Source organism: Ochotona princeps, chromosome 14 (assembly GCF_030435755.1).
Source record: "Ochotona princeps isolate mOchPri1 chromosome 14, mOchPri1.hap1, whole genome shotgun sequence".
NCBI lineage: Eukaryota > Metazoa > Chordata > Mammalia > Lagomorpha > Ochotonidae > Ochotona > Ochotona princeps.
Genome location: NC_080845.1, coordinates 36,017,687 through 36,043,165, shown reverse-complemented (window position 1 = coordinate 36,043,165; position 25,479 = coordinate 36,017,687). Strand labels below are relative to the sequence as shown.

At 38.4% G+C, this 25,479-nt stretch overlaps 1 pseudogene; it reads left to right on the top strand.

Annotated features, from left to right (window-relative positions):
• The first annotated feature begins 8,287 nt into the window (after nt 1-8,287).
• LOC101528693 (WW domain-binding protein 11-like) lies at nt 8,288-10,043 on the top strand (annotated as a pseudogene).
• The last annotated feature ends 15,436 nt before the right edge of the window (nt 10,044-25,479 follow it).

Sequence of the window (25,479 nt, the reverse complement as noted above, 5' to 3'; positions counted from 1 at the left end):
ATATTTACTGTTATGGAGCATAATCTTGAGGTGTCTTTTTTTCAAACTGCATAGATATGTAAGTAGCAAGTAAAATGCCTGTAATTCAATCTTGGATTATATTTTTATTTTAATGAACAATCAATATCCAAATCTAATCTTATATTTTCACTCCTCTTCTGAACTGTAACAAATTCTCTAAATGCAGTTTCTCACTCACTGAAATTTTATTGACAAATTGAGTTAGCTGAAACATCAATATAAGTTCTTTTGTTTCCTTTACTTACGTTACACAAAAACAGATTTACATAATCATTTCTGGTGATAAGATTTTTCAAATATCCATAGTTCTCTGACAGTCCAATTATAAAATGGAGTAATCTGTGTACAACATGTGAATATATGTATTTAAAAGAATCATGATTTCATATCATATATAATGATTGCCACAAATATTGAAAATAAAATGGTTCAGTGTTTACACTGCTCATCAAAACATTTATGCTATTGGTAACATTCAGGGTATGAAAACAAGAGATGCTAAAAATATACCTGAAAAACAGTTACAATTAAATTTGACTAAAATGATACTCTATAATCCACAAATCATCTGCACAAGATGAATAAATCAAACAAGATAGGAAACTGATGAATGGGTACCTAGACATGATATCAGATTGTATTTGCAGTTCAGCACAGCTCATAAACAGAGAAATGTGAATGCCTCTGTGGCACAGAAGGGCGTTTTCAGCCAATTTTTGAATATTACACTTTCTTTAATAGCTTCCCTCTAAGCAAATACCTTAAAGTGAAGGGTTGGGTTTCATTTGAAGTATAATTAAGACTAACCTCATGTTAATTTTCAACTCAATATAATTAAATAGCCATGTCAGGTCAGCTCCTTGGTAATTTTTAAAAAGCCACAAGCTCAGGCTATAAGGAACAGAAGCTCATCATGATTGTTATGCCAGAGGATTTCCTGCAATATTTCTTTCAGAGTGAAAAGAGACGGGGGAGGCAGACATGGTCATCAGAGTGAGCTCTGATCACTACTCTGCTGAATGAACATAATATACAGGTCATTTATCTTCTCTCTCAGATCTGTCTCCTCCACAATGCACCTGTTTCTCAATCTATCAAACTATTTTCACATGCTTTTCAACAGGGCTACACAGTAATTAAATGAGTTCAGCCTTAAAGTTAACTACAGTGTACACCATGGGGGAATAATAACCATGGGGGAATTTTTGTTTATTTTGGCTTCCTTTAGTGGAAATATGTAAGGACTCAATATTATGACACCAATTCACTTTCTTATTTCCTGAAACAGCTACATGATAACATGACTTTATTGTAATAAGATGTTATGATTGTGCCCCGAATAACAGACTGAATACTCATCAAAAGAAACAGAAAATATCAGCTACATAAAGAATGAGAGAAAAATAAGTAGTTTTGGAGTTGGCACAAAAGTATAGCAAGTGAAGCTTCTCCCTGGGGTGCCGATATCTCATACAGACATTGGTTCAAGTTTGGGTTTCTCAATTGCTGATTCACCTTCCTGCTAATGGCCTGGGAAAGCAGCAGAAGATTGGCCAAGTTGTTGGTCCTAAGCACCCATGTGAGAAATCTGAAAGGATCTTGTGACCACTGGCTTTGAATAGACACAGTTTCAGCTATTGGGGCCATTTGGGGTTAACCAGCAAATGGAAAACTCTCTCTTTTTCTTCCCTTCTCTCTCATAACAGCCTTTTCAAACAAAAATAAATAAATAAATGCTTCTAAACAACCAAATGGTTTCAGATCTTGCATGAAGTTCTGTTAACTTTGAACAAGCTCCTGAAATTTTGAAGCAAGCACTTAAAACAGTTGTGGGCTCACTCCTATAGCTACACATATGATACAAACTGCAGTTTCAAATTTATAGTAGCACAGGCTCCAGTAATCACAGTAAGGCAGAAACACATTATCTCTAGCAGGGAATACCAAAATGACCCTATTATACTCTTCAAGGACTCACTTTATTATCTCAGTTCATTAGTCCTTTAAACAGTATTTGCTGTGACAAAGGGAGCTCTCAGAAGGAAAGATTTCTCAAATGCTCAGAGTCAAGAACAAGCCCAGAAGTTATCAAAACAAAGCTTCACAAGTTTTTAATAAATTAGCTTTCTTGGGCATAAACTTAGTAATATACCTGTGTTTTTACAATGCCTAAACATAATATATTTGCCCCAGGCTTTTTCTAGACCTAAAATCTAGTGCTGTCAAAATTTTTTTCCCAACCACAGTCCTTGAAATGGAGAAGTGTCACTGCTTCAAGTGGTGACATGATTTCACTGAGGGAAATGGCCTGAGGAAGTATGCAGGTGCATCTGCCATTCAAGCTAATAGCTAAAAGATATGTTTCTCACTTAAAAAAACAAACTCCTTGAAACAATGAGAACTAGTTATCACACTAATAAATTGTAAAAACTGCTAAGTACAGGCTGGCAGATAGCACAGCATATGTGTAAACCACTAAGGATGTTGAAAAAATACAGAGCTCCACTATATCAAATATTCTATTTTGTAGTTTCATATTTTTTGGTGTAATCATTTATGCCATACAATTCTACAAGTCATCATCATATGCTGCTCTTTTCTCCTTAACCCTGTTTGATGCCTCTCTGTGTGTAGTATACAGAGTTCAGGCTACCTTTCCCTGCTGATTCTCTTCTGCTGTTCTGGCCCTTGCAAGATCTGCTTCCCTTGATTCTGGGTTCGCTCTAACAGATACCATAAGATGAAGGTGACATATATCACTTTCATAATTTTACAAATTAGTCCTGTGTTTCGCTTGCTCAATTCTTTGTCCTTGCTGCCTTCATGAAGTAAGTGGACATATTAGGAAAGCACATATGGAAAATAATTTTGGTAATGCATAAAAACTATATACAGCTTTTAAGAGCAGATGACTGTCAATGGATGCTCAGAATAGGTACCAGCTACAGGTAGCAGGGAGCCAGGATACTGAGTTCCATAAGTGTGAGGAAATTAATCTGTGAACCAAAGAAGTGAGCATGGGAGTGGATCTTGTGCATTTGAGCTTTCAGGTAAGAGCACAACCCAGAGCAAATAAAAGCAGATGCTAACAGTATATGAGTTTGTAGAGGGAGACAGGCAATAGAAAATCAAGTGCAAACCTAGTCTCACCTCTACTACCCGCCTCAGCTCATCACACAGTATCAGCCCAGCAGCATCAATGAGAAACCATATTATTCGAGGCCAGGAAATTTGAAAGCCACTGCTTTTAATGACAGGAACATTTTCATAGGGTTGTAATGACAGATTGCTAGACATTCTTGATGGAATAAGGTAATTTTACCAAAATTTAATTTACAAGACATGAATTTACCCTCACATTTTTAATATTCTTGAATCACATATAAATCCACTGTAGTAATTTGGCCAGCATTGATTATTTTTCTTAAAAGCTTCCCTTTGGGTAGAGCTGATTGGTGAAAATAGGAGTATTTATAGAATTCAAACATTTTCATCCTCTCCTACACCACAGTCAATGCACTTGAGGCCATCCCTGACCTTTCTTGCTCTGAATCAATCGGTCTTTTCTCTCCCAGTAGCCTATACACTCCATGCACAAATGAAATTTTATATTTTAATTACTGATAGATTTTTTAAACCTCTTTTCTGTTATCTTAAGGAACTGAAAAATATTTCTTAAGAAAAACTATATGTATATATTAAGAAATTTGTTAAAATACCATCAATGTATCTTAGCCACTTTGGTTATCTTGGATAATTTATTTCTAATATTCATATGAAATACCTGCTTACTATTTCATTAAAGTCATTCCTAGTTTCACATGAATGTAAATGATATAAACATTTAAAACAATAAGAATTTGCTATAACAGATTATTGTTAAGCAACAATGATGATACTGGCAGCATCAACAGCCAAGGTATAACCATTTGTTTAATTTCTACTATAACCAAAACCATAAAGATTCAGTGTGTGTGTGTTTGAGAGAGAGACAGAGAAAGAGAGGGAGAGAGAGGGAGAGAGAGGGAGAGAGAGGGAGAGAGAGGGAGAGAGAGAGAGAGAGAGAGAGAGAGAGAGACAGTAAAAGAAATTAGGTGAAAGGATGGAGGGGTACAGAGAGAGAGAAAAAGAGAAATTTCTCAAAAAAAAAACATGTAAAGAAGTTGCTATTAACTCATCTAAGTAATCAGAAAATGGGTTTGAAAGACTGAGAAACCTTGAAACTTAAATTTCTGCCTATGGAGCATATTTCACCACTTATTATCTCCAAATCCTGTCTTTTAAAATACTCTGTGTCACTGACTTAAATCTGATATGGAAGACAACAGTGTTGCCTCCGCATGGGATCACAGGATTGGAGACTGGAGAGTCAGAGGCTGGTGTTAGGCAGATCATGGTGGAAGTCTAATATAAGAACCCATACCTGGAACTCACCGGAGGGAGTGGCATAATTGACTGCAAACAAAGAGCCATGTACCAACTGCAATAAGTAAAATTGAACTGTAGACCTGTGGGCGACACAGCTTAAAAGCCTTCCCCAAGGAGAAGAATCTGATAAACAGAAGTATAATGACCAAAAGCAAAGGAAGAGACAGAGGTACAACAAATATTACTGCAAACTCCCCTGCAAAGCAACAAAACCCTTTGCCAACCTCACAGTTCACTGAGGAAGACATCAAGAAAATGGGGGATACAGAATTCAAAACACTTGTTATAAAACTTCTTATCAACAACAAGAAGCACATAATACAGGAATTCAAAGGATTTAAAGATTAAGTCACACAGGAAATGAATGAAAGCAGATATATCAAAAACGAAGAATACAGTAGAGAAAATTAGAAGTAGAGTGGAGAGTCTGCAAAATAGAATAAAGGAAGCAGAGGAAAGAATTTCAGAATTGGAGAATATTTCCTGTCACCAGGGAAAAACAAATAAAAAGCTGGAAGCAGAGCTGGGCCAAGCTAAAGAAAAGTATTCAATAACTGAAAGACGCTATTAAAAGGACAAATACAGGAGTTAAGGGAGTCCCAGAAGGTGCAGAAAGAGAATCTGGGTTTAAAGGTGTATTCAATGAAGTATTAAAGGAAAATTTCCCTAATCTAGAGAAAGAATTGGGAAACAACATCCAGGAGGGGCATGAAACTCCCAACAGGGTTGACTAAAAGCGATCTTCACCATGACACATGATTCAAGTTCTCTTCAGTGGAACATAAAGAAAAGATACGTAAATGTGCACATGAAAAAAAATATCAATTGGCACATGAATAAATGCCAATTAAACTCACAGGAGACCTCTCACAGGAAACATATTCCAGATTCCAAAAGGAAAAAAATTGTCGGCCCGGATAAGGTGCCCAGCAAAGCTTTTTCTTTGTCTCTGAAATAAAATCCTGCAAAGGATACTTAAAGATGCTCTCTTGACAAAGAGGATTAACACTCACCAAATTAAAGGCCAATGTGAAGAACATCCCAGTAAAATAACAACAGAAGACTAAACCAGTTAACAACCCATTATTAAAATCACAGGACAAAATTACCACCCATTTATATTAACCATAAATGTAAATGGCTTAAACTCATCAGTCCAATGTCATAGATTAGTAGACTGGATTAAAAAGCAAAACCCATCTGGTTTGATGCCTACAGGAGATATATCTCACCAACAAAGATCAGCAAAAACTATATCTCATAGATTTTTTTTAGTTCCATCTCTTCAAAATATTGTTTTTCTGATTAAATTCTTCACTGACTCATAAATCATACAGCAGCATCATTTTCTTCAAGAAGATTCTTGATTTTCTTTTTCATTCCTTCAGAGACACATTAGTTGTTCAATAACATATTATTTAACTTCATGTCGTTTTTATTTCCTTTTTTACCTTCTGTTGTTGGTTTTGTTTTGTGGATTTTCATTTAAGGGACTGTATAGTAACTGTGAAATGGAAATTATCATATCCAGACGTGAGGATACAATGCAGTGTGCATGTCTACTTCCAAATCAAAGATACACTCCCAATGACACTTAACTATATCTTAATAATAGGATGCTGGACTCTCTGCCATTGTCCATGCCCAAAATGATAGACATATGACTGTTTACAAAGAACTAGACTATATTAATAATATAGGGGAACCCAGTTGAGGGGAGGGGGCTAAGGAAGGGGGTAAGTGAAATACCAGGGACTAGGAAACTCTATCAATAATAATAATAATAATAATAATAATAAAGTAAAAATAAATCTGATATGGAAAGAAGTAAAGCATAAAACATATAGATTAGAGTTTATAGTAATTGATATTTCCACAATCATATCCTCATATTAATTCCTAGGTATGATCACCAAAAGTCTTAATGCTACAAATGATAATCAGTAAGTATTTAATAAGTTACTTGTGACTCTCAGGCTTCTAAAATAATCCCAGACATTGTTCACTGCCAGTTATTCTCAGTTTTGCACAATTAGTCTTAGGATGTCCTGCAGGACATTGTACATTTATCCAAATCTATATCCTGTCAAATACAGGTTGCCCCATTTTTCTGTCTCCTATTTTCATGCGTTTCAGAAATGATCATGTGAAATATCACCCCTTCAAATATATACCCAGTTGATTTTCAAGCCTGGTTAGATATTCCATTCAATGAAACTTTCTCACCTTACAGCAAAAGTGCTTGGTGGTAGAGACAACGGCAGTGATGGTAATGAAGGCAGTGGAGTTTCCATCTGAGTCACATATGATTTATCTCCCCCTGAATCCACTAAATGACCTCATGTCTCTGTCATCTAAATTGCCTTCTATTTTTTTAAATCAAAGTATGAACATGTGTTTCCTTCTACATTAGGAAAATTTGTTTCAGACAGGGTTAAACATAGTTTCTGATGTAAAAAAACTTGCAATACTTATTTTTGCAAAGAAGTCTTAGAAAATCTATTGTAATGAGATATTCATCTATGATTTCAAATGAACAGTTAACCATAATTACATAATTTGAGCTTTACAATTCAGAAATTAAAATTTTATTATTTTTTTTCTATATGAAATTCTTGGTAGCCTGCCCAGAATTAGGTGCTTTGGTAATGGCCACACAACCAAACTTTCTTAAGGTTATATTTTATAGGACATCCTTATTACTGAATTTTTATTTTCACATGCTTTCATACATTTAATTGACAAAATTACACACATCAATACAAAGCATTATTTAAGAGTGTCTACTGGCGCAGCACAGTGGCCTAGTGGCTAAAGTCCTCGCCTTGAATGCGCCGGGATCCCTTACGGGTGCTGGTTCTGATCCCAGCAGCTCCACTTCCCATCCAGCTAGCTGCTTGTGGCCTGGGAAAGCAGTTAAAGACAGCCCAAAGCCTTGGGACCCTGCACCCACATGGGAGACCCAGAAGAGCTCCTGGCTCCTGGCTTCAGATTGGCGCAGCACTGGCCACTGCAGTCACTTGGGGAGTGAATCATGGGAGGGAAGATCTTGCTTTCTGTCTTTCCTCCTGTCTGTATATCTGCCTTTGCAATAAAAAAATTAAATAAATGTTTAAAAAAAAAATGTCTAAAATTTGGTACTATTTCTCACTTATTTTGACATCTAGAAGATTGTAAATACAAATGCTGGAAAGGACAAAGGTAAATTGCATATCTAGGCTGTCCTGATATACATGCCACACTAAAAGCAATTTTCTCAGTGAATTAATCACAATGGGACTTCACTGATGACAGGTGGAAGTGAAGGGGAGCAAAGACTCTCTACATGGGTCCCGTGTGAGCTAGATTCTTCTCTCTCAGAAACTAGTGAGTTAATTCCAAAGCCAATCTTAAAACTTCAACTTTTCAATAAACAAAGATACACATCAACCTATGTATATGTTTTTTGTGGATTATCCTGCTTTTTATTTTTCACACAGCATATAAAATTTACTGTAGGAGACCTGAATCCATCTAACTGTCAACACATTTTATGTGCTTCACACCCCAATGCAGAAAATCAAGCATTCTTATAAAAGGACAGAACAAGGGAAAGACATTCCATGTTTGTCACAATTGCTTTGATAGTGAATAGAACTACTTATAACTGGCAGGCTTAGCTGAGGGCAAATCATACTGTAAAAGACCCCACTGAATTCTCAAAGAACTATTATATTTATTCCAATTTTGCTTCATTATGTAAAAATAAAAGAAAAATGCTCAACCTCAAGTAATATCAAGTAAATAGAACTTTTACTTAACACATACTGACAAAACATTTTGGAAGATAATGTCCAGTATGTACAAAGAGGTGGTAAGAAAACTGCGTGAGACCTTTGAATGTATGCTCTGACTTTACAAAAAAGGAGAATCCATATGTTTACAAAGATTGTAAAAAACTAGAAATAGAATATGAACAAAAGAGAACTCAAATTAGCCTGTATTTTGATGCTGCTAAGAATGGTCAGCTCCTTTTTGTCTCTCCCCTCTCTATCTCACTTTCCAATAAAAGTAAAATAAAACAAGCCTTAAAAGTAAAAGAACGCACAGCATGTGGAATGGAGCGTATTCCTTTGCCAGATACGTCACGTGCTCATTCTAACATCTTGTTCTAGTATATTTCACTTTCCTGTGCCAGCCGCCCTCCATCCTTAAGAAAACTTCAACCTCTGAACCTCCAATCAGAAAAGTTTCTATATTTCCTCTTCTTGCCATGGTGTTCCACCTTTTCCCCCTGGCAGAAAACCTCTTGGCCCTTCCCTTGGTCTACCACCTCCTCCTTCTTAAAGATGTATTATCGCAAAGTAAGCTTTGCCCTGGATCTTCCCTCCTCCCCCCCGGAGGAGAGACAAAGGCATGCAATACAGCCCTGAACTTGCTCCGTGGAGTCATAATGTGATGTTTCCAGCAGCAGTGAAGACAGTGGCTTTCCTGAGGACATGGATCAAGATAAACTCGATGGCAACACTGATGGCTGTGACCCTGACAGATCAGATGGCGTGAGTCAAGGAGATGAATTTGTGCATTGTGATGACAATGAACAAGACAACAATGAAGGAAAAAAAATCAGGTCTGAGTGTATGATTTGTTGATACATGTGGAAAATCAAACAAGAACATAAAGGAACTGATGCCTCTTCAAGTGATGATGCTCCAAATGCCAGATCAGGAAATCTCTGAGGAGGGAAGAGAAGTGGGGGAATTTTCAGAGGATGACAATGAAGATGATTCTGATGATTCAACAGCAGGAAAGCAATCACAAAAACAGCATCAAGAAGATTTCAACTCTGACGGCACACCTGCATCTTTGCAGGAGCAGGCTCTCCCTCCCACGCCTCACTAGTCTGTTCCTTCCCCTCAGATGCAAGCACCTCCCAGGTCAGGATGTCAGGATCCCCTCTTCTTGGACCATTGTCTGCTCCACCTTTATGACCTCCTGGCCCGCCTAAAGGCCTTCAGCTCAGTCCACCTCCAGGGGCTCTTCCATTAACCAGGAATACCAGAACTCCAAGGGCCTTTACCCCAAATTTCACCTCAAGACCACCACCAGGCAGACCCCCTGGCCTCTCCCAGGTCCACCTCCACATTTTCCTCTGGATCCTCCTCCCTGGGGACCCACACCAAGGCTAACTTCCCCTGCACCTCCAGGCAGCCCTCCACCTTGGCCTGGCATGCTCTATTCACCTTTGGTGCCTCCACTCAGTTCTGCCCCACCCAGGCTTTTCTCACCAACTCCCTTGCCTAAACCAGGGGTTTTGAGTGCTCCACCCAGTTTGATCCAGTAACCCAAGGCCAATGATACAAGTGCAGCCATCACTGAGACGAAAGTTGTAGCAACCATCAGTGCAAAGCCACACTTTGTTCAATTTATGCACTCCAAACTAAAAGTGTGTTCGGAAAAATAAACAGGTTTTCCCTGCACCTCAAAGTCAGAGGCTGATTCTGCTGTGCCTTTTGCCAAAGCAGCCCCGCAAGGCTGGCGCTGCTGCTCCGATGTCCATATAGGTTAAGGATGTTTCTGAGGTTTTCATGAAATAAATATAAGGTCTACTGTGATAGCTCTCGATGCAATGCCAGAGCAGGCTTCAATTCATGACAGTGGCTCTTGGAAAAAGAGACTCTTATTAGAAGAAAGAGCTACTTCCAATGTCAGAGTATCTTCTAATTTCAGTTCAAAGAACATCCCAAAGTTTAACCTTGTTCAGAATTCATCACATATCAGAGAGGGTATTGCACTCAGAATACGTGAGCTGTTGAAGCTGGGCTGCTAACATCCATTCCCTGTCAGACCATCACTTTATTCTGACTCTCCCCTTCTCCAACTCTTTGGAAATTTATGATCAGGTGAATCTTAGTTTGTTCTGACTCTGCTTGTGTGTAGTGGGCACTGTAATTGACATTCCCAGAAAACCAGTTTATCTCATCTTGGCTTTTGTGTTTGAGTTATTCTTAATAGTTTCCTATAAATATTTTGTAATATTTTACTTGCAGTGAAATGAATCACAGTGTCATTTCCTATTATGAAGCAAGATATGTGGAAAGAAAATGTAAAATTCTTTGATTAAAATTATTTCCCACTGACCTAAACTTGAATGTGTCCTGGAAAATAAATCAGAAACAATATTATAAGTGGTATGATATAAATCAGAAACAAGAGTAAAAGTGGTATGATAAAAAATTTATTCTTTGGCATTACTAACTTTATTTTTATACATTCTATGGAGATAGGGTCCTTAGACTGGCAGGACATTATTCATTTACTTTATCCTCAAGAAAATCACATTATCATCCTACTTACTCCTCTGGGTTGCTAAAGTGGCATGTCATGTTACTGCAAAATTGTATGAATGCTGTGTTATTTATGCTTAAAGGAGCATTTTCATTCTTGGACTGACTAGAAATCCATGTGAACTCACATGACAACTAGAGTGGAAATTCAATTTAAAACTAGGATCCTTGCTATAGAACAAGTATCCCTAACTTTGACATCATTTCCTTTTCTTCTTAATGTTCTGCCTAGACCTGCCTCCCATTTACTCACTTTACAACAAAAACCAGTCACTGCTGTTCCAGGTATCTAATTCAGCACAACTTCTGAAAATATCATTTCAATTTACTTGATATGAGCTTACTTAAAAATCATTTCACTTAGAAATTGGTGTACTTTTTCAAATTGTGTTATGAAAAATCTTAGACTTTTTAAAAGTTATTCCAAAAATTCTGCCCCTTTCCAAAGCATACTTTATTTCATATTCAAAAGTACAAGTCTTTGCTAACAAACACAGAAAGCTTCTATGTTGGAAGAAACCTAGGTAAAACACATTTTCCTGTAATAACTAAAGAAGGGAAACCAGAAGAAACTATCTAACACAATGTTTGTTAAGTAGTCACATTTCCTTTCTGGCACTCCTGACGTGTGTGTGTATAAAGAGAGAGAGAGACAGAGAGAGAATATGCATTATCAAACAAAACTACAAAAAGTTAATCAGTTTTTAAAACCTGAGGGCATTTCTTACCGCTACAGTATTTTACAAGATTTCTAATACTTTGGATAAAATACATTATGTTTCAAAATGAAAAACCTTTTTCTACACCATTTCATAACCGAGCATAATCAGCTTAAATAAAAAATAGAGATGAAATTTATATGTAAAATTATGTCAAAATCAGTTTAGACTATCTTGATTCAATCACAACTAAAAATGCTGATTGGTGGAGCCTGTCACAGTAGGATAATCCTCTGCCTGCATGGCCAACATCCCAAAGGGACATATGGCCTGTGCCCTTGCTGCTCCATTTCTGATCTAACGCGAAAGCCTCAGGGGGTAATCAAGTTCTTGTCCCTGCATCCATGTGGGAGACCTAGAAGAAATCCCTCGCTTCTGGCATCAGACAGGTCCAGCTTGGCCATTGTGACCATTTGGGGTGTGAGTCAGCAAATAGAAAATCTTCATCTTTCTTTCTGTATATCTTTGCCTTTCAAATGAAAATAGAACAAACATTTAACATTTGTGAATTGGTAAAATCTCCATGTAGCAGTGTATCTACATATGAGCTACCTAATTCAAAAAGGCGAATAAGCTGATACTTAAAGTCAGAGGACACAACATATGCAACCAATACGACACACACAGAAGCATACCAAACTTGAACCTCAGGACATCTGAGATGTTGGTGACTTTCATCAGCCTCTCAGCACAGGTGCAATCAGATATCAACTAACAAAGTGGCAAGCGTTAGTTCTCTGCCAATATCAACTTTGAATATGAAAGGACTTAAAAAAGCAAAATCTCAAATATGTAAAATGGGAGATGATAGACATTACAATTGACATCACAAAATATAAAACATCATAAGAAACAACTACAAACAACCGTATGCTAACAAATGACAATAACTTCGAAGAAAGGGGCAGATTTCTGGATACAAACAACCCACCAAGATTAAATCAAGAACTCACAGGAAAGCTAAACAGACTCATGACAAGCAATGAGACTGAAGGAATGATTAAATTCCCCCTTTAAGGAAAAGTCTATGACCTGACAACTTTACCACTGAATTCTACAAAATATATAAAGAGAAGCTAAATCCAGTATTTTTCACTCTGATACCAAAACCGAAGACTCCACACACATCTATTGATTCACTCCCCAAGTGGCCAAAATGGCTGGAGTTGTACCAATCCTGCAGCATGCACTTGGCTACAGTGCTGGGCTTGTTTCTAGGATTTTTTTTTTAAGGTTTTTTGGTTGTTGTTTTTTCTCTCTCAGATTTTCTACACTGGTAATCATCATTTGGAAAATAATACAGCCTTATTTCTTCATTCCTAATCAGATTTGTTTTATTCCCTTTTCTTCTCTCACTGTATTAACAATGACTAAGCCCTACAATGTAGAGAAATAATATTAGAGGGAATATCCTTGCTTTATTACTCATTATAACTGTGTAGTTTCTAGTTTCCTACCTTTAATGATGACATGTGGTATATATATTTTTGTTTGTTTTTTTTTCCTTTAAAGATTTATTTATTTTCATTTAAAATGTAGCTTTTACACAGAGAAGGAAAGATAAGGAGATCCTGCATCTGGTGGTTCAGTCCCCAAACAGCCACCATGGCCAGAGCAGAACTGATCCAAAGCCAGGAGCCAGGAGCTTCTCCTGGGTCTCCGCATGGGTTCAAGGGTGCATGAACTTCAGCTTTTCTTCCACACCTTTCCCAGACCACAAGCAGCAGAGCAGCAGGGACACGAACTGGCAACCATATGAGAACCTGATCCCACTATGCCATGGTTCCAGCCTCCTGTAGATCTTGATTTTAAATTTAGGATTTTCTCCCATAGTGCAACTTTTCTGAGAAAATTTGCCATGAATACATGTTGCATCTTGTCATATATTTTTTATATCCATTAATACAGATACGATTTCTAGTTATTGTTACAATAATTATATTGATGGGCTTTAGAATGTTGTGTGTGTGTGTGTGAGTGTTTTAATTTGCTGCTAGTTTTGAGGATTTTTGCATTTATATTAATGAGAAATACGTGTATGTAGTTTTCTTTCATTGTGCTGTCTTTGTCCAGATTTGGTATTGGTCAATGGTTCCCTTAAAGACTAAGTTAGGAAGTATTTTCTCCACTTCAATTTTCTGGAAGAGATTGTAGAGATAGAGTTTTGGGAAAATTCTTTCATAAATGTTTGGCAGAATTCTCCAGGGAACACAGCTTTGCCTGATGTTTTCTATTTGGGAAGGTTATTAAGCACTGTTACACTTTTCAAACAGATACAGGACTAGAAGATTACCTCTTAGTTCCCATGTGAGTTTTGGAAGAATGGTCCACGTTGTCTGGGTTTTCAAGGAACAGGACTATTTCATTCATTTTCCAATTTCAGAGCACAGGACCGCTCACGGTGTTCTTTTATTGCCCTTTTGCTGTCTATAACATTGGTAATTGTATCCCCTCACTCATTTCTGAATGCCAGTAACTTTTGCATTTTTTATCTTTTTCTCTCAGAATGGTTAAAGGCTTATGTTTATGGCTTCACTGATTTTTATTCTATCAATTACTAGTTTTCCATTTGATTGATTTTTGTTCAGATTTTTATGCTCTCTTCTGCTTATTTTGTATTCAATTTGCTTTTCTTCATCTAGTTTAATAAGGCAGAAATTCATTTTATTGTTTTCTGATCTCATTCTTATAATGTATGTTTCAGTGCTCTAAAATTCCCCTCAGAGCACAGATTTTTTCCAAGTCATAATTATTTAAAAATATTTTTTATTAAAGGGAGAGAAATATACACATATGAGGGTGGCAGAATAAAGAAACACAATTTTTAAATGGCCTCAACAGCCAGAGCTAATCCAGGCCAAAGCTAAGAGCTGGGAATTCAATGAAGTCAGAAAAAGGGATTTTCTCTGACTTCATTGTGAGTAAACTGCTGAGATCGTATGGGTGACCAGGAAATATCAGGGTCCCCTAAGGATGGGAACCAATCCACTGGAGAGTTTGATTCTCGAGACTTTTTGTCTACACCAGTGTTCTAGCAATTTGTCAATTACATTTAAATTTTTCCTATCCTGGATTTCTTTCAGGTAAGATGTCTGGTCTGATAAGGAATACTTCTCTATTTTCAGACTGTCTATCTATCCACTTTAGGGGCATTGGTTGATTCTATGGCCTCTCCTCCCTGACAGATAATAACAGCTGTTTGTTTTTTTTTTCCCAGATTGCTTGGGTTTTTTACTTTCATTAGGATGGAGTTAAATGTCCAAGTTCCTCAAGTGCTGAACCAGAAACTCACATCTTGTTAAGGAATACAAATCTCTTATAAAGGTAGGTCACAAGATTTTCATGAATTGTATTTGAATTTTTAATAAATATGTATTAAAAAAAGATTTTCATGAATCACTAATGTCTGAACTTGTAAACTCATGTCAGAAAGTGTCCATATATGTGTGGCATTGAGTATGTAATGGTTCTTCCTAACAGATCCCAGGGTCAACCTATTTTATTTTTCTGTTGTCTTTTTGTCTGCGATTCTCAACGTTGTTTTCAAACAATGCTTATGAAAGCATGAAGTGGCTTATGATTTAAAAATCAGAAAAGGCATTACGAGTCATATAAACAATAGAAGCTTTGGAATTACAATAATTCATAAAAATAAGTTCCAGCTTTTTAACTCCTGTGAGAGGGGAGCCCCAATAAGGCCCCAGGCTGAGGTACTTTTTGCTTCAGCATGAGTGCTAGCAGCCAGGTGGCATAACTCCCAGGGGAGGGGAGCCCTCAGGTCACCCAGTGAAGTGCTCTGGGGACTTGGGGAGTGGGCTTGCATGGGGTCTTCTGGATGGCACAGGTTGGGACAAGTGGGGATCACAGAGTTGATGTCAAGGTGAGGCATGACTTTTGAGGGACTTCTATAGGCAAGGCCATGATATTTGCAAGTAAGCAAGGGGTCTTAGATCGAGCAGTTTGAAGGGAAAACAGGGACCTTCAAGGGTCAAACTGAAGCATCAGTACACGTGGGACACCTGGGCTGGAGTAGTTATCATCAACCACCACAGAACACTACTCAGTGGCACACACTGAAGCTAGGGCTGGGGGCTTGCCTAGTCAGGTCAGATCACAGTACCCACCAGTGAGATTCGGAACAGGGATGAGGTATTATTAGGCTGGCCCATGAAACTAACCAGCACTTGAAAGAATCAGATCTGCGGGCAGAATCTGTGGGGCTGTATGTAGGATCACTCCTGTTGAACTGCAATCTCTGCTGGCACATGCAAGATCCATGGTTGGGAATAGGCATAGCTAAGGAGCTAAGGGGACATGCAGGCTGGGTTTGGGTCCATACTGGTGAGCACAAGAGCCAGACAGTGTTCTGGGCTGTACATGACTACTGTCTCCCTTGGCACGGGTGTGGACCAGGTTTGGGGAGCACCAGTCTGGGCTGGATTTCAACACTCACTAAGACACATTGAGAACCAGCATGGGTATAGAATGGGCTGGACTAGGTTTTGGTTCCCATTGAATCATGGGAGAACTGTGTTTGGGCATGGACCAGGTATGGCTGGGCTGTAACCCCCAAGAGTAACAACTGGAATGGATATGGTCTGGTTAGGCAAGGCCACTGTTTCTGCCTGGACAAGATGTGGACAAAGTCAACCTAGGCCAAGGACCCACCGGTGTACACAAGATACGCCACTTGGAGACCAGTCAGAGGAGCATGGGGAACTCCTCTGTCAAGATGCAGTCCCTGCAGGTGAGTGCATTAACCAAAGCAAAGAGCAGCCCAGACCAGGCCAGGATACTATACCTGTCAGCATACATGTGAGTCAGGTCTGGGGCTGGGCCAGGATAGGCCAGTTCATAACATCCACTGGCAGATCTGAGAACCAGGATGGGGTACAGTCAACATTAGGGCTGGGACCGGGGGCTGCCTGGGGTGGGCTAGGCTGCATCACCTACCAGCAGGAGCTGGAAGTGAGAGTGGGCTGGACTGAGCCAGGCCGTAGCACCTGCTGCGAGATGCTGAGGTGAGGCGAGCCATGCCAATCTGGGTGCATTGGGTGCTGGGTCTGTGAGCTTCCGGGGGTGGGAATTCCAAAGGTCTTGCATCACCTGGTCCAGGTCTGTGACCCAGCCTGTGTGATGGGTGTCAGATTCATGAACCCCAGGGTGGGGGTTTCTGGCAGGGCACGGGTTGTCTGGCCTGGGGTCCTTGGAACTGCCTGTGGGAACTGGTCTTCCTCAGTGGAAAAGCAGTAGATGGTAGGCCATTATGAACATGGAGGATATGGCAGTCCAATGGGGACTATGGGGACATCTGTTACCACAACAGAGACACAGAACAAGTTGGACAAGCACCCCAGCCCAATAATGGCAGCAAATATCTGGACAAATGAGCACTATAAGGTTGACTGTGCCAGCCAATGGATATTAGGAAGGTTTTCTTCATTGTTGGATCAGTGAGACCAACAGCATTTCAGAATTATAGAAACCCTTGGGCAGAACCCTCGGATCATGGAACCACCCTGGGTTGATATCGGGAAGCCATTCACCATCCCTGGGTATTGGGGCAGTTAGGTTTGATATGGCTTCTGCCATTATCTCCTCCATTTCCCCAGAAACAGGAAGAAGAAATTGGAAATTTGGAAACAATGATCACACCCACTTTCCCTGACCCTAAATCCTTCCTATCCTGATCAACCATGTTAACATCATATAAAAAAGAGAGAGAGAGAGTTCATTCCCAGGAACATTATCAAACACAAAAATAGTATTAAACAGTCATCTTTTTCTATTAAAACTTTTCACATTGAAGAATAAATGCACAAAATGTAATAATAAAATGGTTCATGTATTCACCTTCTTAAATAACAAATTCCCTGGCAAAACTAGAAAACCAGAGTAGGCATTTGGTGGGGCTAAGAGGCCGCTTGGAACCAAGCTATATCTCTATCACAATGCTTGAATTTCAGTTTGGCTCAGATTTGAACTTCAGCCTCTTACTGATGCACACAGCGGGAAACAGGACTAAATGGCTCAAGTAACTGGGTCCTGCTATCAAATGGAAGATGTGCCTGAGCTCCTGGCTTCTGGCTTTGGCCCTACCAGTCTTTAGCCATTACAAATATTTGAAGCCTGATAAGAACGGATGAGAAAACTCTGCTTGTCTTTCTTTCAAATATTTTTTTAAAATAATATTGCAAGATATATGGTACTAGGTCAAAGTTACTCAACACTTGAGTTTCAATATAGAATTAACTTTGGGCCTAGCACAGTAGCCTAGCAGCTAAAGTTGCCTTGCAGCACCGGGATCCTATATGCGTGCCGGTTCAAGTCATGGTGGCTCCACTCCCATCCAGTTCCCTGCTTGTCGCCTGGGAAAGCAGTCGAGAACGGCACAAAGCATTGGGACCCTGCACCCAAGTGAGATACATGGAAGAAGCTCCTGGCTCCTGGTTTCAGAAAGGCTCAGCACCAGCCATGTGGCCACTTACGGAGTGAATCAACAAATGGAAGATCTTACTCTGTGTCTCTCCTCTTCTATGTAAATCTGACTTTCTAATAAAAATAAGTAAATCTTTTTAAAAATTAAACAAAGTAGAATTAACTTTTATTAACTGATACCCATGCCATAACAGTTTTCTCCTTAAATATGTTCCTTCAGAATAAATTTGGCTAAGTTGAAGAACAACTTTCTTGAAAGTTCCTGATTGCATCTTGAAAGTTCCTGATTGCACTGAGCTATTAAGCTAGCCATCTCTACAACTTTATATTTTTATATCACTGATTGACCACCTTTTGGTTTAAATAGAAGTAGCTATAACCATCTTTATCTTCCTTAATATTTAGGTTCTCCATCTTTCACCCCGATGAAAGACTTCACAGGCCTCTTAATTGAAAATATATCCTAGGACTCTTACACAAAACTCTTTCCTAATTCCCTATCCCCAAATAAGTCTATCTAGTCCCCAAATAAGTCTATCTAGTTATCTCTATCACCCTTCAGATATTAAGAAGGAAAACACATTTAATTTCTCTTCCCTATTTTATTCTACAAGCTGTGTTCTCTGATAAATATGCCCCTTCACTCATCATCGTTATTTTGGTTTGCACACAGCAGGATGATTTGCGATGAAAATTCACAACTATGCGGACTGATTTTGCATTCCACTGTATTCCTATATCTTTAGCACTTAGCAAGGAGTGAGTGTTAAATCAATATTTGTTGAATGAATAAAATAAATATTAACATGTTTCATAAGATCATTTCATCTGCCTGACAGTTTCCTAGTACAGACCTAGTAGACTGGCACACGTTTGGGGGGTAGAGAGAAGCATAGCATGTGAGATGAAAACAAAGTCAGACTTCACACTATTCCCCAGGGAGAGTCTTTCCTCATTGTTCATTAGAAAAAAGCGCACACTTCTCTAACCGTCCATAGCCTCTTCCACATTGTCCATCAACTCCCATGAAATGTGCATAGTCCTGAGAGTCTTTCCAAGTTGATTTACATATTCTTATTCCATGTTGTTCTCTACACGAGTGAATTAAATAAAAACACTGAAATAACCCTTCCTGAGCACAAGGCATGAAATATAGCTACAGTGAAAACTGGTCTATTTCCATTCTTGATGTGTCTGTTACTGGGTTTGCTTGAATGTCTTACAATAAGAATGTCCTCCTACTGTCACTCCTCCCGGTCAGGAGAGGCTGTGCAGTTTGTTCGGAGGTCTGAAAAATGAATCAATCGCTCAGGAGTTTGTGTTAGTATTTATTGTCATGGTGGTGAAGGGTGGGAGCAAGAAATAGAATAATAAAAACCATCTGTTGCTGAGAATTATAAAGGCAGAAAGAGAGTAGCAGGGAGTTCTGTATCTATCCCCACATGGAGGCCCAATTAAAGCATACATTTGAAAAATGGGATCTTGTTAGAATATGCCTCAGTTGAGAAAGCGCTGCAAATGAAATTACACTGAACTTGGTCACTATTTAGCAGGAGAGAATAATTGAGAATAAAGACATAATGAGATGTTCTCAGCTTTCTTTTTTTTAAGCTTCCCTTATTACTGCTGGGGTCTGTGCGGTGGATGCGGGGAACATGAAGGCGTAAAGAGTATTGTTCCTTTGCAGGCAGGGTCCGGCGGATGTCTCTACAGCCACCTGAATGCAGCTCCACCTTCCTTTGCATGGACACCGGACTGCCCTGCAGCAGAATTCTATAATCCATTCAGGCATTGTTTGCTGCTGTGGAGTTGGCTTTTTACTATCAATGTGAGCTTGGAGGTTAATGTCAATAATAACTTAATAACTGCAAAAGGGCCTTTTATTATTCATGCTGTCTCGGTTGTCCCCATCAACCTTATGCTAATCAAGGGATTTGTGTTTAGGGTTTCATTCTTTCCTTGATCTTAAGGTTCTCCTTTCCTTTGTGATACATTTTTTCCCTTAACTGATTCAAGATTGAGTTGTAGAAAAAGAACTGTATAGGAACTTCTATTGAGTTTTTAGGTGAAACAAATGGCAGAATTATTCCTGGGTACACCCACTTGACCATGATGTCAAAAGTCTGTGCCAGAGCTTGTGAGGGTTTCTGTATAAATAAAGAGGACAGCTTTCTTGCATTTGTCCATTATGATGCTGAAACTGTAGTGGTCCATTTCTTTATTCTTTACGCCTAATCCATGTGCCCTTCCCAAGTTCTGAACTCAGCTGGAGTTGGACTCGAGCAAGTACAAATAAGCAAAATTCACATTGCCAAAGCAAGTAAATGAAACTTCGAGCAAAATAAAAATTGACAGAACTGATGTTATGAGACAATAGCTATAGCCAAACCCCACAGAAAGAATCACAATGAAAAATATACAGAAAGATGTATTTTAAAATACATGGAAAGACAGAATATAGCTAAAATGATTATTCAGAAAGAAAACATTAGGCATGTCTTTTTTTTATTTTTAATTATAAAGTCAGATATACAGAGAAGAGGAGAGACACAGGAAGATCTTCCTCCAATGATTCACTCCCCAAGCAGCCACAATGGTTGGAACTGAGCTGATCCAAAGCAAAGGACCCAGAGCTTCTTCCAGGTCTCCCATGTGGGTGCAGGATCCCAAGGCTTTGGGCTGTCCTCAACTGCCTTCTCAGGCCACAAGCAGGGAGCTGGATGGGAAGCAGGGCCACAGGGACTAGAACCCGCACCCATAAGGGATCTCGGCGTGTTCAAGGCAAGGACTTTAGCCACCAGGCTACTGTGCCGGGCCAGGCACATCTTTTTCATGCACGTCATGTTTAACTCTAAGGATCTAGAAGGAAACCCACTTTGTTCATCATCTGATGAGTTTTGCATCATAAGGTTGGTTTTCTTGGACCGTTTTCACACATCTACTTTAGGAATGCTGTTTCTCTGTGCATCTATGCGGAATTTCATTTTAAACCATGGAAAACAGGGTCTAATCTTGGGAAAGATAAGTTGGCTAGTCTACTTGAACAGGACAGAGTCATTCAGAGAAATGGCTGAAATCAGTCAGTGCAGAATGATGGAGAGAGTTGTCGAACGAGCCAACATTTGTAACTACTGTTGTGGCTAATGTTAATATAATGCAATAATTTATCTAAAAGAATCCAGTAGTTAACAATTACTTACAGAAGGCCCCTAGATTAACAGAAATATATAATTTTGGGCCAGAATTCGAATGATAACCAACTGCTAAGCATTCAAGAACTAAATAATCTAGAGGAAGTTACCAATTCTCTTTGAGATTGTTTCCCCATTTGTAAAATGGGGGTGATATTACCAAGAATTGTGAAAATATATATGGCATATTCTAAATAGAGTGCCTATGCCAGAGCTTACTACGTCATTTGTACTTAAATGTTCCTCTTGTGTTGCTTAGTGAATCATGGGTGGAAGATCTCTGTGTCGTCCTCTTGTTCTGATTCTCCTTCTGCCTTTCAAATAAGTAAGATCAAAATAGATAAACTTGCAAAAAGAGTGGAATGAGGTTACTTCTGGAATCACAATTTCTGAGTTAAATCTAGACTCCTTCATTAAACTGATTGCATTACTTAACCACTAAGCCTTAATTTTCTCCTTTGGAGATAAAAATAGAACCAATACATACAGCTCCTAGGAGGATTAAATGAGCCAATTAATCAAGAGATGTTGAACAAAGGATGCAAAATTTCAGTTTTATAAGAGGAACAAGTTCCAGGTAGTTATGGCTCAACATGGTAACTACAGTTCTATTGTATTCTCAAAAACTGCTTAGAGAGTAAATATATAGTGTTTTCATCACAGATACCTATGGTGTTATCAGTGATCCCGTACTGGTAACGCCAGGAATGCCTATGCTAACTAGCTTTACTTAGGCATTTTACGATGTAATAAACAATATGTGATTTATACATACAGTAAATATACAGTTTTTAATCTATTAACTTAAAAAAATAAATGGGTAAAAGCATTTAGTATACTTCCTCTCTAGGAATAAGAACCCACTAAAGCTAATTCAATGTAAGCAAGAGAAAATGAGTCTATTAAAAGTCACACTGTATCTAACAATGGCTCTGGCCTTGGGACATTGTTCTCTTCACTACCAGGAAATAAAGATCCTGAGAACAATGAAGACGGCTTTTCACTGAATTATAAAAGCACAATGTACAGCATTCTAACAATTATGATGAAAAACAGTGAGGAAATAACTCAACTTCACATTCCACAGAAATTACAGTATAAATATCTAGGAGCTAATGAAGTAAAGAAAAAAGTTGCTTGAAGGTTGAAGATAACAATGATGAAGGGTTTTGAAATATAATAATTAAGAAGCTAATCTGGAACATTATTAATGGTAACTTTATATTCCTACAGAGTATTGATTTCAAGTGGGAAATAAATTTTACTTTTAAGGATTTTATGTGAAATTCAATATTGTGATTCATTTGGATGACCACAGTGACCTTGAAAATATGTGTATACACATATAAAATGCCAGGAGCTGGTGGGGTCATGGTGCAGTGAGATAGTGAAGCACCAGTTTTATCCCCAGCTTCTGTTCTGATTCAGCTCCCTTTTAATTTGTTAGGAAATGCAGAGGAGGCTTTCTTTCCATCTGGGCTGCTGGCCCGGCCCCACTGTGGCCTTTCAATCATTGGGGGAGTGATCCAGCAAGTGGAAACCTGGTATGTCTCTGTCTCTTTTTTTCTGCCACTCTCCTCTTTAAATAAATAAATAAAAGTATATACACAACTGTGGTGAAGTTTTATTAATCCTATACAGAGAGAAACTGTATAAGTAAAACACGGTGTTACACAACATTTTTGGGAGCCAACCTCAGTTCTCTTGGAATTGTAGCTTTCCACGCTATTTAGGAACTCAGGCACTGATTCTAGAACATCTGTGAATGAATCTTCAACTCTACCATTTTACTAGACAAATTACTTTAATTATCCTAGCTTCATTTACTCCATCTGTGAAATGTATACCAAAAACACCACATAGTTTGGATGACTATGAAAAAAACAAAATTACCAGGGCCAGTGCTGTGGTTTAATAGGCTAATCCTCTCCCACATGGTGCCAGCACTCCATTTGTACACCGATTCTAATTCTGGCAGCTCCACTTCTGATTCAGCTCTCTGCTTGTGGATCAAGAAAGCAGTGGAGAATGACATCAGTCCTTGAGACCCTGAACCCATGTGAAAGATCTGAAAGAAGCTCCTGGCTCCTGGCTTCAGACTGGCTCAGTTCTAGCCATTTGGGGAGTGAACATGCAGATGGAAGACTTTATCTCAACTTGTCTCTATGTGTCTGCTTTTCCAATTAAAAAAAGTAAGTCTTTTAAAAAAAGACTAAATTGCCTACACACATAAAGTATTTTAACTAGTGATTGGAGCATGGTAGGGGTGAATTAAAACATAAATTTTATATTTAAATATAACTAAAGACAATTAACCCAATGGAAACTTAAATATTGTAAATGGACTGCAGAAACCTTTATGCATTCATTTTCTTTAAACATTACAAAAACACATTACAGGATTAGGAAAGCCATTGTATTATAAACCTTATTAATTGAACACGTATTGTTCAGATTTCAAGATATTTTAATTTATTTGCCTATAAAAATCTCAAATATATAATCTCTCTATAAATTCACATTTTTTCATGCCAATATCATAAATGAAAGCTGTAAGTATTATTTCCTCCCCATTGACTGACTTTCTCTTGATAGCTTACATGGCACAGACTACCAGCTAATCACCAAACTCTTTTACATGGTTGTGTCATGGGCCTCTAACTCCTAGCCTCTAATGTCCTTAGTTGTGGTCATATGACTATTCAAGCTGATATGTGAACAAAAGGGTTATGCATTACTTGAAAACTCAGATTCTAAAACTACATGTTCCTTTCTCCTGGGTGACTACTTGGGAATTATGAGTTTAATTTCTCTTATTGATAACAGGATTATTTGCTTTATTCTGTGCTATATATGATGTATTCCATTAAACGCTGTAAGTTTTAGATAAAGGAGTATTATTGAGTATAAGTGGCTTTGTTTTCTTAATGAGGGATGAGGTGGGGCATGTGAATCAACAGAAGACAGGATCTCTTGTAAGTACTGAGAAGTAAGATTCAAGATAGCAACGAGAAACTAAGCAAATCACCATCAGGCATTTATTGGGGTCAGTAAGTCACAAACCTTTCAGTCAATTCCTTTGTCTTACTGTGGCAACTAACAGATATCCACAATAAAAATACATGTCCATTGATAGCCACTCTCATTTCAGTATTCCAATATCATGCTAACAATGGAAACTGTCTCAGCAGGATCCTAATCACCGCTGGAGTTCATGCTATTTGCCATTGGTTTCTCAGGTTCAAATCCAATATAACACTGGTAACAAGGGACTTTTTTTTACCAGCACATAGCACACAGGAGTATTGACAGCCTCTCATACGTGGCTTTTTGAGTCACAATACTGTTAGGAGCTCCAGAGGGGATATACCATTGTCACAAGTTGACAAAGACAGATCCTTTTAGTTCTGCTAAGGGGGACATAATCCCTTCCGTCATCCATCAAGAACAGCTATTTTTTTTTCTTTTTAGATGAGCAAGACAAATAAACTTCTGTGTTAAGCCACAAACTTCAGGGTCTTTTCTACTATACAAACTAGCATTATCTAACACTCTGGATTTTTTCATGATGTTTAATTTTTAATCACTGGACCAAAAATATTTAAAACTTCAAAACAAACAAGCAGCCTGTTTATTATAGTTACTCAAATGTCTTGTAACTGCTACATATACATATACTTTCTAGAACAAATGTGAATGTCTGTGAAGAATGTACTCTAATTTCACTTACCAATAGCTGTTTTTCAGTGAAGTCCTACAGCAAAAAATGTGATTGTACAGAATATTAACAATTATAATTTCAAGTCCAGCTTAACTAAAGTGTGCATCTATCTAAATGTTTTATGCTTTTATAACTTAAACTTATTAGAACAGGTATCTCAAACAAAAATTCCAGCAAACTCCAATGTGAAATAAGAGGATTAAGGAGGATCATAGAACTCCAACTCAATATCACAAGTGATATATTTTTCCAATTACCACTTTCAGTGTTCACTGTCTGTGAACACACTGAAGCTGTTTAGGATATATTATTCTCCTAAATGAACAGACTGGTCACACACATTAAACTCCGGTTCTGGTATAGATTGTTAAATACAATACCTTTATCTATTTCATGCTAGAAGACATAAATGAAAATGAGAAATCATATTATTAGAAAAGTACTGAGGGTCCGGCGTGATAGCATAATGGTTAAAGTCCTCGCCTTGAATGCACCGGGATCCCATATGGGCGCTGGTTCCTGTCCTGGCTGCTCCAGTTCCCATTCAGCTCCCTGCTTGTGGCCTGGGAAAGCATTCGAGGATGGTCCAAAGCCTTAGGACCCTTCACCCATGTGGGAGACCCAGAAGAGCTCCT